This window comes from Hypanus sabinus, chromosome 15, assembly GCF_030144855.1.
Source record: "Hypanus sabinus isolate sHypSab1 chromosome 15, sHypSab1.hap1, whole genome shotgun sequence".
Classification (NCBI taxonomy): Eukaryota; Metazoa; Chordata; class Chondrichthyes; order Myliobatiformes; family Dasyatidae; genus Hypanus; species Hypanus sabinus.
The window spans coordinates 82,630,210-82,643,547 of NC_082720.1; the positions used below are offsets into that span (position 1 = coordinate 82,630,210).

The 13,338-nt window shown below is 41.1% G+C and overlaps 1 pseudogene; it reads left to right on the top strand.

Moving 5' to 3' along the window:
• The first annotated feature begins 1,202 nt into the window (after window positions 1–1,202).
• Window positions 1,203–13,338, top strand: part of LOC132405273 (rap guanine nucleotide exchange factor 6-like) — a 64,611-nt pseudogene continuing 52,475 nt past the window's right edge.

The window sequence follows — 13,338 nt, forward strand, 5'->3', positions numbered from 1 at the left end:
AAAAGCAGAATGTTAGTAAAGCCTTTGGAGTGATGAATAAGGATCAGGTATACCAGAAGCTTCAAATGACTTTTAAGTAGATTTAGCATTGATTTTGCTGTTCCATTGCCGTCAGATACTGCGTAACTAAAGAGCTGGGAAATGCCAGATAACCTGTTTACTTCAATGCCGCAAGGAAATGTGTGATTGTCATTAAACATGTTATGAAATGATTTTCCTGAGCTGCTTACATTGAAGAATTTCCAGTTGTGATATTTAAATTCAATCTCATTTGTGCTAAATACCTTTTTTTTCCAAGTGCCAAATTTTGTTTCAAAATGGCCTTTGTATTGTGTCATCTGTCAAGCAGTCTTGCAAAAGTGTTTCTCATTTCCATAGTGAGTAGCTGACAAAGGGAAGTGATTCTATTGTGGCATTAAGGCATTTTCTTGGGTATGACAGCCGACATAACTATATTATGCAGTGAAACTGACAGGGCAGACAGTGTATGAAATTTATTTTTAGCTCTGTTCCAAGGTAAGAAAAATGGCTGTTAGACAGGCTTTATGGTTTACGAGCTCTTGCTAAACAATGCACTTGCAGATTTGGCATTTCTGAAAGATAGAAGATAAAAATTTCACAACACTCTTTATCTTACTTCTTTTGTTTCAGCCATTTCCTTCAATTTTACTGCATCATTTCCCCCTTGCTTGTCTTTATCTGCTCACTGCTAATATACATTTGTATTATTTTCATGTGTTTATCAAAAATCTACCATTCAGTGAAAAAACTGGTAAAAACTGGCTGGTCATTCCTTTGCAGAACACATGTCACTTGAGTCCAATCATATGCTTCCCTGAAAACTCCATTCGGTTGTTGAATAGTGATTAGGATTGAAAATCAAAGATGAGGTCTCAAGTTACTGACTTAACTTCTTACCTAGCACTGGTTTAGATCAATTAACTAAACACAGTTCAAATATCTGGTCTGTATACCCATCTGGGCAAATTCACAATAATACAGGGGATGGCTTGAAAACAGAATTCCATGTCCATAAATTTGAAGGAAAAATGTGCAATTATAAATAGTAGCTTATGTATAGTGCTTATTACTGGAATAGCAAATCACAGGTATGTCTGACAGCACCCCTCACCCCGCACCTAAATCCTACCACTTGCCAAACAAGGAGTAAAATACAATGGCTGATTACCCTCCCAGTGCATATGTCTTCAGGATGTGGGAGGAAACAGGAGCAGCTGGAAGAAGCCCATGTTGTCACAGGGAGAACACGTAGACTCCAAGCAGCACTGGAGATCAGGATTAAATCCAAGCCACTGGAAATTTATGACAGCATTGATTCCTTCTGCACCTTTGACGTGATAGTGGAATTGAACTTTTTTGGAAGTGGAATGCTGCCACGTTATGTGTTTAGTCCATATTCACCAGTGATGAATTTCTGCCTAAAGGGAAAGGACATCTTGGATGATCTTCCAGACACATGGAACCTAGAAGCAATGCTGCAGGAAATTTATAAGCGGGGTGCATGGGTAGTTAGAATCATAAGTACTCCCTGAAATGCTGGATCCCTTCAACTGTATTGGTAACCACAGAAGTTGTTGCACGATAATTCCATCACTCTTCAAGAAATTCCAACCGAACTCTTGGTTAACGTTGATGAACTCCATCATATTCTCATTTATTTAGTTCTTCCTGTGATAACCACGTCTTAGTTTTGCACATCCTGTCACCTCTTCAACGATGACAGGTACATCACCTTAAACTTTGTGCCCATCTTTCTCTCTGTCCGAATGTAACATCAGGGCAAGGTGATCAAGAGGCAGCATTTTTCCATTATCCAATGGAGTAGAACTGTATAGGAGTATTGAGAAAGCCATGTATAAGAAAAGCATTAATAAGATAGGTGAGATTGATTAATACACATTTGGCATTCTTTAAATTCCAAGATTTAGCTTGGAATGTTTAATTTGTATCAGGTTGTACTATAGCATTGTGGCCAAGCAAATGATGTGATGAAAGGCAACTGATGAAAGGAAAGCTGAAAAACTTCCGATGAATAAACAATTAAGTTGTGTTTATTACTCAGTGCTCATATGATTTGGCCATAAGTGGCCCAGCTAAAAAGTGGGTTTCTAGGGTGGGTCTCCTGTCTTCTCCTCTCAGTTTTGCTCAGCACCTTCCCCGTGAGCAGATAGTGTCAAGGAATCCTATGGTGAAACTGTGCAACACGCAGCAGACTGCATCAGTTCTGGAGACCTTCAACAAGGCTCCTTCAGTGTAGCTCTGGCAGTTGAGTGGATGCTTGAATATGCCAATTACATTTCTGCAGATTCGCAAGGCAACACAGCTCTCCTGATAAGCTCGATTCGATGCATACATGAACTGTGAACTGGGGTCAAGAGTCATCTTCATGTTCTGGTACAAGCTTAATTGTCATTCAACCATACAGAGGAGTACAGCCAAACAAAACAGCATTCCATGGGGGCCAAGACGCAATCTGTTATATTACAGTCACACACAGCACATATAGCACATGTAAGTGTGATAACAGAAAAAGTACAATTACAAAAAAAATAATAATATAGCCCAAGTCCTGGATTGTCATGACCTATAAAATGACAGAGTATGGATGTTGTACTGGAGCAATCTTTTTGCAAGAGCAATCCACAGCAGTTTCTCATTTCAGGCAAATACAGTCACAGATGAAGGCATTCCAGCCTGTAATTGCAGGAGCGAACACTAGAGGGCAATACTGATGGTACGGGCCAGCCCCCAACACAACGCAGACTCCCGCGGCGTATTGCCAGCTCCGGTGTCTCCTTTGCCAGCAAACGCAACAGATGATACCGAGGCATGAGGACTTGTACACGCAACAGCCAAAGAAACGCAGCAACATGCCACCCTGGACGGGGTGAGCAAGAAGCCCAAAATGACACCTGCTCTTTATGGAACTCACACTTCTCAGGCTTGGTGTAAACATTATCCTCGAGAAACCGTCTGAAAACCTTCCTGACATGTGCTCCTGCAACTTTACCCCGAGTACATCTTTGACCAGGGCCTGAAATGCAGCAGAGGCATTGTCCAGACCAAAAGGCATCACGAGGTACTCGTAGTGGCCGGTGGAGGTGTTCAATGCTGTCGTCCACTTGTCCCCTTCTCGGATACAAACCAGGTTGTAAGCCTTACGCATATCTATCTTGGCAAATATGGTTTCTCCTTGGAGGTGTTGAAACACAGAAGCAAACCAGGGAAAGAGAGCAGCAGTTCGTCACTGCAATGTTTTTGAGGGGCCAGTAACCAATGCTGCGACTAAGCTTGACATACTTCTTGTTTACTAAATGGAAGCCGAGCCCTGCTGGCGAGGTTGATTGGGCAGATAAGTCCCAAGGCTAATGCCTCTTACATGTATTCTTCTATAGGCACGTTTTTGAATGAGAGAGGGAAAAGAGCTGGTACTGGGGAGGACTAGTGCCAGGTCAGAGGTCAATGATGCAGTCACGTGGCTGGTGTAGAGGCTGGGAAATGGCCTCTTTCTTACTGAAGACCTCAAGAAGTTCAGCATATTCAGCTGGAACACCAGACAGATCCAGACTAGCAGTTGGCACAGCTGGGGATACGCTGATAGAGGGTTGAGCTGAACCCAGACGGGTAGAAGGACCTGCCATCCCCCTCTTGGGGTGCCTTTGGGGACCCATCAATCTGTGGGTTGTGGCGAGACAGCCAAGGAAGATGAAGCAGTAAGTTCAGGTGAATCAACAAGACAGGAGAGCTGTTCCCTCTGGTTGCCCTTTAGAAGAAGTTGGAAGGGTTCTGTGGAAAGGTTGATCTTTCCAATGCCCAGAGGCCAACCATCCCGAGCCTTGACATTGATATTCTCTCTCAACTGCAAGCATGTAGAACTTCACTCTGCTGTCCCTCACTGTCCCTTTCCCTTGACGTAGCTGGGCTCCTTCCTGACCCTGTACTGGAAGATCACTCTCTTGAAATCAATCATGAAGTGGCATAAGGACCAGGCTGTGGGAGAAACTTGTTCTCATAGACTGCTGGCCAGGCTGTGTAGGGGGTCTGTCTGAGTTTCATCATGTAAATCAGGACATGCAGAGTGGGACTGTCCGGACTTGCGGCAGTGAGGACAGCAATGGCTGCCACCTGATTCCAGCTGTCTGTTGAACTGTCACTGAAAGCCTGACACTTGCTCTTCCTGTTTGGACTGGGCTTGCCACTCTGAAAGCACTGCATTAGCCATTTCTGCAAACCAGACTCCATTGACTTTAACCTCTCTAGCTGACCAACAAACTTCAGTTTGGCCACTCTGTGAGCAGTTGTTGCACCGCCCAAGCCACATCAGCCAAACCAGCCTCACTTGGCTTTGCCAACAAAATTCATGGCCAACATCAGCTGATCTCTCTCCACTGGGTCCATTTTAGCTGGTTGAGACTTGCTGACACAAATGTGTGGTTCTGGCCCAAGGGCAGAGGGAGGCACTAAAGCAGATGAACAATTCACTGTCTAAACAACTGTGCAGGAAAAAGAAAAAAACAATGCTAAGCCAACAAGACCATCAACTAAAACACTCAAGCTGAAAGCTAACACCAACACTGTGGCTAGAAAGCAACAACTTATTGCTAAATAAACAATGCTCATTTACAGCTTCAATCAAAATGGTATTCTTCTTCCCTGGGACAAGGATGAAGGCAAGAAGGGAGCATAGACATTGCTGTGCCTTTGGTCAAGTCTTGATATGATTGAACGAGAGGAAGGGTGTTAAGTACCACAACAATGAAGCTCCAGTTGGATGGAACATTTACGAGTGTGACTGCCGAACCCATTCTGCAGCCCACCTGCGAATGCGCGCAGACCCCATAGCTGTGACAGAACAAATACTTAATGCGAGTGTAAAGTGAATTTTATATTAGCTTGGATAAATGAGGACATCAACTTAATTTAACATATCTTAGCTTTCTGATGTGGCATTGAGACTACAGATTTCTCTGACTAATGTGCTTGAGCTGAAATGTCATGTTGATATTCAATGAAGTAATCTATTGCTGGCTTAAAGAATCTAAAATACCACTGTAACCTTATGTTCTAATGACATCACATTAACATCACACTTACACAAAGGGTTTTGATTTGCAATCATTTAAAAGATTCAGAGTTTCTTCTATACCTGAAGTAAAGAGATTTTTAAATGTGTATAAGTGGCCATTTGATATCACTACCTGCAGGGAAATACTGAGAAGACTGTTGCTAATGGACCAGATTGTATTTTGCAGATTGGAATTCTTGTCAATTTGCAGTTCACAATTGTCATCGTCCGCTAGGCCGTGTTCTGAATTAAGTCGTTTGGAGCTCAGTTTCAGGAGAAATGACAGTCGAAAATCCTTATTTACGTTGCAATATGGTTACTTGCTTCTGGTTCTCCTAGTAAATGTGATGAAAGTTGTAATCTTTTTCATTCCAAATGAAGCATGGATAGATTAGGCTGTTAGCTTTCTAACATGGAGGTGTGAAAGATAAAATGATGAAGCAACTTCAGACAGGAAGAAGTATTGTTCATACAGTTAATCAAGTTAGGGTATTGATTCCAATTAAATTGATGTTATACTGCATAAACAAATGCTGAAGGATGATACTGTCACACAAAATACTCAATGGTGATAAAAATACACTGTGGTTGCTGGTTTTATAAGCACAGAATACTTAATAACATTTTTATTAGCGTACTGGACACTCCACATGTTTTTTGTGTTCTCTTTGTATCACTGGCGATGGAATATTGTAAGGCTTCTACTTATTTCTTTGTTTCATCCTGACATTTGCCTCTGCAAATGCTGCTTGTCCTGCTGAGTTCTTCCAGCAGCCTGTTTATCTCAGTTTTTTTTGTGCTCTCATCTTTATTTAAATATGTGCCATCTGGGTAATGGCTACTCCTAGAAGACTTAATTAATCCTTTTCTCAGCAGAGCATGAAGATGCTTTTTTCCTGCTTAAAGTTAAGGAGAGGCAGACAGCTGGGATGAGAGGAATTTGATCTCATCGCTACCAATCAAAGCAACAGGAAGCCAATCCAAGCCATCTATAATTAGAAACTTCAGGAAGAGTAGTGTGGAACATTCACATTAATAGGACAATTCAATTTGAACACCTGAAGATACAATAATTTTTAGGATACCTGTTAAAACAAACTTGAAACAAACCTTCTCCACATATCCCTTGACTTCGCTATCTTTAAGAGCTCTATCTAACTCTTTCTTGGAAGTATCCAGAGAATTGGCCTCCACTGCCTTCTGAGGCAGAGCATTCCATAGATCCACAACCCTCTGGGTGAAAAAGTTTTTCCTCAACTCCATTCTAAACGGCCTACCCCTTATTCTTAAACTGTGGCCTCTGGTTCTGGAATCCCCCAACATTGGGAACATGTTTCCTGCCTCTAACATGTCCAGTCCCTTAATAATCTTACATGTTTCAATAGGATGCCCTCTGATCCTTCTAAATTCCAGTGTATATAAGCCCAGTCGTTCCAATCTTTCAACATATGACAGTCCTGCCATCCCGGGAATTAACCTCGGTAAGAGAGCATTGAACTGCAGGTGGGACCATATTGGGCGTGGAAATCATGATGAGATGTATGGGGGAGTAGGTGCCTGGAGCCATGAGGGCAGGGTGATGAAAATGAGTGTTGGGGATTGGAGGAGTTAGGGAGTTATGGGAACAAAATGGGCAGAGTGAAGGTTGATTGGAAAGAGAGAGGGGTGGTGTGGAGAAAAACACAAATAGTCAGCTTTACTGAAAATGGTAAAATTCGTAGTTCATACCATTGGGTTGTAGACTACCCAAACAGATTATAATGTGTTCTTCCTCTAGCTTGGGTTGGACCTCACCCCGCTGTGGAGAAGCAAGATTAGGCACAGACCAGGTGACGGATTTGCTGAGCGGCTGATCGATCAATGAGCTCAGTGCTCGAGCTCTTGTTAATCACATGCTATTTCACTGCCCCTTCCCATTCCACACTGACCTGTCCATCCTCAGCCTCCTCTGCCAGGGTGAGGCTCAAGGCATACTGGAGGAACAATACCTCATTTCCACCTGACTAATCTACAATGTAATGCTACGAATACTGAATTTTCCAACTTCAGGTAACCCCTACCTCATGTTTTCTACATCCCCTCCTCCTTTATGATCCTTCTCAATTCTTTTTATTTTTGCCCTTTTTTCTATACTGCTATCTATACATTTCAATTACTGAATTCCCTCTTGCATTTGGTCTCATTTGTCTTTTACCTTTCCCAATGGTTCCTATTCTCATCTTCCTTACCTACCAGATGTCAGCTCTGGTTTCCTTTGTGTTCCTACATCAGCAAACCCCTGCACCCCTTCCCCATCCTGGATTCATCGCTTATCTTAGTCTTTTAACCCCATACCCACTACATGGTCCATTTGCCCATCGCCCTTCGCTTCTCCCTGGTTCATCCATCCTCTGCTGGTCTCTTTCCGACCTCTCCCCCTCTCCTTTTATACAGGCTAACAATGCAGAGTCTCAGTCTAAAACATCATATTCTTTTTTGCCAAAATTGCTGCTGGATCTGCTAACTTCCTCTAGTAAATCACATATATGATTGCAACGTTCATAGTCAGACTGTTCCGCTTAGTAAAACCTACAGATCTTGGATCATCTTGGATAAAATTTTGTCCAAAGAGCTACTTTGTCCCTAATGTTAAGACCAGTGGCTCTACTGTTTTTGCCCTTGTTCAAACCTCTTCTTTTCTTTGTCCACTAATCTAAATATCTCAAGATTTTCTCCTCAGTCTCAACACATTCCCTTTGAGCTTGTGGGATTGATTTTAGACTTCTACCTGAATAGAAGAGTGCAAAGGCAGTAAAGACTGAGGTGAACAAGATCAATAATATCATATTAATCTTGCTTGATTCTATATCTATTGCCGTATTAGAAAGCCTTGATAATTAATGTATGATTGCAAGTGAATTGGATAACTCTTCTTTGGACTAATAGGCAGAAAGTGGAGATGAGAATGGAAAGGAAAGTAACAGTGTTAAAGTCAACAAAGAAATAGCCTTGGCTGTGGTCAATGGGAATGAATTCATCAGTGTTGTTGAGTCTGAGGAGTACGACGTAAATATAGATTTCAAAGGTTACATGGTGGGAGAGGTTAAGAGTGGGCAGGAAGAAATGAAATCTGAGGTAGAGTATAGTAATTATAATTTGGTGGTGTAAGCCACAACATAATGCAGGCTGCAGGCTCATTGTGCTATCATATTATTGTGATCTGTTAATTAAATTAACGCTTTGGAACAAATGAGCCTACTTAACCAAAATCTGACTTTACGCAAATTCTCCTAGACATTTTCTTGCGTTAGTAATGAACTTCTTCCCAGAAACAGAAGGGTTCCTTGTGGTAATGCAGGACCAGGTGGTTAACACAGAAAATTGTCTAAAATACATAATACAATACCGACAAATTCAAGATGATAAATGTAGAAAATGCTGAGAAAAGCCAGAAACAATAGAACACATTATAGGATCCTGTGTTTAACACAATATGATTACTTACACAGGCACAATCAGGTGGTAAACAGCAATCCTCAAAGTCTCGTTTTGAAGTACAAACTCATAAATGAAATCAAATCTTACTGTAGGTACAAGCCTGATCCAGTTTTAGAGTCAGAATACCACAAATTATATTATGGCCGATCAGTTATTATGGTTCAATAATTACCATGCAGATATAATAATAGAGGAGAAACAATTTATTTAATAAATATACCCATTCCAAACACATATCTTACAGACTTCAATAAGTGAAAAACACCAGAAATATTCTGAAGTAAAAGAAGAAATTGAAAGACTTTGGTACATGAACAAGATATACATTGTCCTGATAATAATATCTACAAACGTTTGTACAATTGGTGTCACCCCAAAGCCACTACACAATAGCATTAAACAATTAGGGCTACACAGTAATATCTATGTGAATCTTCAGAAAACCACAATACTAAACACCACCAGAATTGTCTGAAAGTTCCTAGCAACAGACAAATGAGTGTGCTTGGCTATGTCCGTAGCTCTAGTTTTACCAGCTTCAGCTGAGAGAAAAAAAAATAATAATATATTATTCTGTGGTATGCACCAGTTACCTGCTTTTGCTGACATGACCATGTTTGTGTTATGTACCCCGTAACTGGGTGTCAGACCAGCAGAGAAAGAAGAATCCGTTGGAGTCTGGTGGTTCCAAAAACTAAAGATGTTTATTAGTAAACTACACAATACAGTATCAAAAATGCAAATATACTTATAAAACAAGTTAGCAGTAATAAACTTAAAAGTGTAGGAATAATAATAAGCAATAATAAACAAGCTCTATCGATGTCTAGGGGTAAATGAATTGTCATAGGAAAGTATAAAGTTCAGTTCATGCATGCTGAGGTAGTTATGGTTGTTGTGTTATTGTTGGGGAGAGAGAGAGAGTGAGCGAGATGTAACAGCTGCAGCAGGCAAACCTTCTATTGCTTTCTTATTCCGTCGTATCGTTGTGGTCATTTAGCTATGACCCCTCTGTTCTTCAGCTAGACCATTCTTCTGTGATGGACTTGTCACTCTGGCATGAGTGGACACACACACAAGTCCTCACCGGCCCTGCCATAATACTGTGAGCTTTATTGACCGATCTCCTGATTCAGTCTCCGAAACCCCCACCTTCCTGTGGGTTCACAACACTCAGTCAGTGTCCACTGGTGTATCTGAAGGGTGTCTCTCCAAATCTGTCTCTTATCCCTACTAATGGGATTTCAGCTATCCATCAACTCTGAATGACTGTGTCCATCAAATCAGGCTACTCCTGCTATCTCCTGAGGAAAGTTAACGAGCAAAGTAAAGTCTTTGTAGTGAAAGGTAAATAATCCAGGAAGAGTCAAAATACAATAGATCAACAGTCTCTCTCTCCCTCTTATCTGCAGCAGATGTCCTTGCCTGGGCTTCATCTCTCTCTCTCAGTAGCAGCATAGCAACAACAGTAGTTCATTGTTCTTGGGGGGGGGATGGTTAACTCTGCACCCCATTTCCATCAGGTCTGTTCATCACTCATAACATTTGTCAGAAGGAAACTGTGCTGATTAATGATATTTGAAGTAGGGGAACATACAGGAGCCTTAATAATTGACAATGGGAAAAAGGTAAATACTGAACTTTGTTGTGTTTTTGTTTGCATTTATAATTCATGGAAGTTTCACATGTCAAATAATTTTAATTTTTAGTTAAAAGAATAAGTTTATTTCAGTTTATTGATTTCCATTCCCACTATATTTTTTCCTAATTTAAGGGAAGGGTAATCCTTTCTTAGGGACATTGCTATTGCTTGCTTGGTGGGTAGACTGTGCTGATGCTTCTCGCTGAAGTAAGTGGAAGGGGGAGGGTCGATACTTTGCAGCTGCTTGGGTGTGGGGGGGCTTTGGGGTTCTGACATTTTTACTGTTACTCGTTCTTCGAGACGCTCTACTGTTTCTGTGAATGTCTGCAGAGAACAAAAATGTCAGGTTGTGTATTGCATCCATTCTCTGATATTAAATGGAACTATTGAACTAATTTAAAGAACTTCATGCTTCAAAAATGTCTTCTTGCACTCAAAAGTGCAAAGTTCAAAGTCAACATATTATCAAAATACATATATCTTGAGTGGCTCATTCTTCTAGAATATATTACAGGAATTATTATTTACTGCAATTGTGTTAAAGTGTGATTTATGCTCTCTCTCCAATTGTTCTGTGAATTCCTTCCTATGTGTTGCTCAAACTTTCTCCTGCACAGACCTTGACATGTTCAAATTCTGTTCTTTTTTCCTTCAGCTTAATTGACAATACAATAAATTTAAAACTAGAAGTAGACAATAGGAAGATAATCTTGGCATTACGCAAACCTCTGATGGTAATTTTGCAAAACAGAACACATTTTTTAAAATTGATAAATCATGCTCTCTCTTCAGAAGAACTAAAGTTTTCTTTCAGAATCTTTTTCTAAAAGCCATGAATTTTTATTTTTACTTTTCTTTCAAATCATTGTATTAAACTGAGCGTAGTTGCTGCTCAATGATAGAACAATAAATAAGATGCCCCTTTGAAGTATTTTACTCATTGTATTTCAATGTAAATTAATTCCTCCTCACAGTTAATAGGTTTCAATAGGTGCATTGAATGTCAGAGAAATGGATACGACATACATCCTGAAAAATCTTTTCTTCGCAGACATCCATGGAAACAGGAGTGCCCCAAAGAATGAATGACAGTTAAAACGTTACAACCCCAAAGACCCCCCCGCTCCCCCTCCCAGGCACAAGCAGCAGCAAGGCAATGACTCTCCCCCCACCAGCAAAAAAACATTAGCACCCTCCACCGAGCACTCAAACGTGCAGCAAAGCATCAATAGAGACACAGATTTGCAGTACCCGTTCACCCAGTATTCAACATACCACAGACTCTCTTTCTCTCTAAGGGGTGTCCCCATTTCACAGCAAGAGGGGAGACATAACAAACAGCTCACTGATTCATGATGTTATAAGTCTGTTGAGTCACTTTTTCCAAGCTCTGCACCCGGAGAGTCAGCACCAAAATGGCACAGCTCTCCGGGCACACAACCCCCCAGCAGCTAACCCACTGCTCCCGATGTTCCATGTTCTCCCGTAATGCTTCAGTCAGGGGCACCGGGCTAGAGTCAGCATGTCCCCAGGGCCACAAAACCCTGAAGGCATGCTCTTCTTCCAGGCTGCGTCCTTTGGATATTAAAAAGTGGCCGGTCATGAGGCCCTGAGAGGGGTCCCATTCCCACAAAGAACCAAAGTCAGAGAGTAACTCCAGGTCAGGGTCTTCAGGAGAACCTCCTATGCCGTGAAATGGAAAAAAAGAGATATCAAAGGTAGAAATAAAGCTGTTTCCGAAGATACAAGCAAAGGAGTCGCCGTTTAGCGCCATCTTAAGATAGTGACTCTGCCAAAAAGAATCAAAATTATATTTATTATCCGTCTCATATGATGTGAAATTTATTGTCCTGCGGTAGTAGTGCAGTTACTATAAAGTTTATAAAGTTACTATAAATTACAAAATAAATAAATAGGGAACAAAAAGGGAATAATGAGGTAGTATTCATGGACCATTCAGATATCTGGAAGGGAAGAAGCCTTTTCTGTATCATTGAATATGAATCTTCAGGCTCCTTTATCTCCTTCCTGATGGTGGTAACAAGAAGAGGGCCTGTATGCCCTGCTGTGATGTTTTTGGCATTGCTTGAGTTTAAGAAAGCACAACAATTTATATCTCCCTTAATCAATTTTCCTAATCCAGCAAGCACAAAGCAGCCGGCCAGCGGTGCATCAAACTGCAAGGAAGCACGTGCCTGTATTTCAGAGATACCGGTCTCTGTCTGAGTGTCTGAAAGTTCTGAATATTTTATAAGCAAAAATGCTGATATTGGGCCTCCATCATTTAAAATTTAAGATATGTTTACATCATCAAGTTTTCTTCAAATTTGTGCAAAAGTTTGTTCTATTATTAGTAGTATCAAGAAATATAGGCAGTTAGAAACCATTGTGATGTATTATGCAGGCAGTTTTAAGTGTCTCAAATTACTTTTAAAGGAAAGGATTCTGTTCATTAGCACAGCTAAATTTGTGTCGAATAAGAATGCTTTTGACGTTACTATTTGTAGCAGAATGCAGAAACCTTGCATTTGCCCATTCGTCCGGAGTATTATAGTTGAGGAATGATTCCCAGCATACTTTTAGATTTATTGTTTTGTTTGAAAACTGACTCACTTTCATGCATCTGAAATAACTCAGAGCCAGTTCTGCCTCACTTAAGCTTGTAGAGGTGGGGTATAGAGGTTTTGCTGGCCGATCATTCTGCAGACCCTGCTCTCTCCTTGGCATAGCAGGGGCAGCAAAGTGAAGAGCCACCAGGACCACACAGAGGCTGCTGAATGTGCCTCCATTTGGCTAAGGATTAAGAGGTGTGATCCGCGGACCAATGCTGCTGGGACACAAGCTGGGGCCTAATCAACCCTAGCTGGGTCACCTGAGCAAAGGAGTCTGATGTTGAAAGACCCGAAACACCCGATGACACCAGGTTACATCACTGATGATGTTTCCCAGCGCATCCTAGGATGTATCTCAACATCACAGATGGGCGTATGGTATGTTATTCTAAATGGCCCAGTGGAAATCATTGACTCCCATGCAAAAACTGAAACACTTTGCATTAGAAATAGTTTTGGCATTGTTCCTTCCTTAGAGAAACAATATATGAAAGGAACTACTAAGACTAAAGCAGATGATT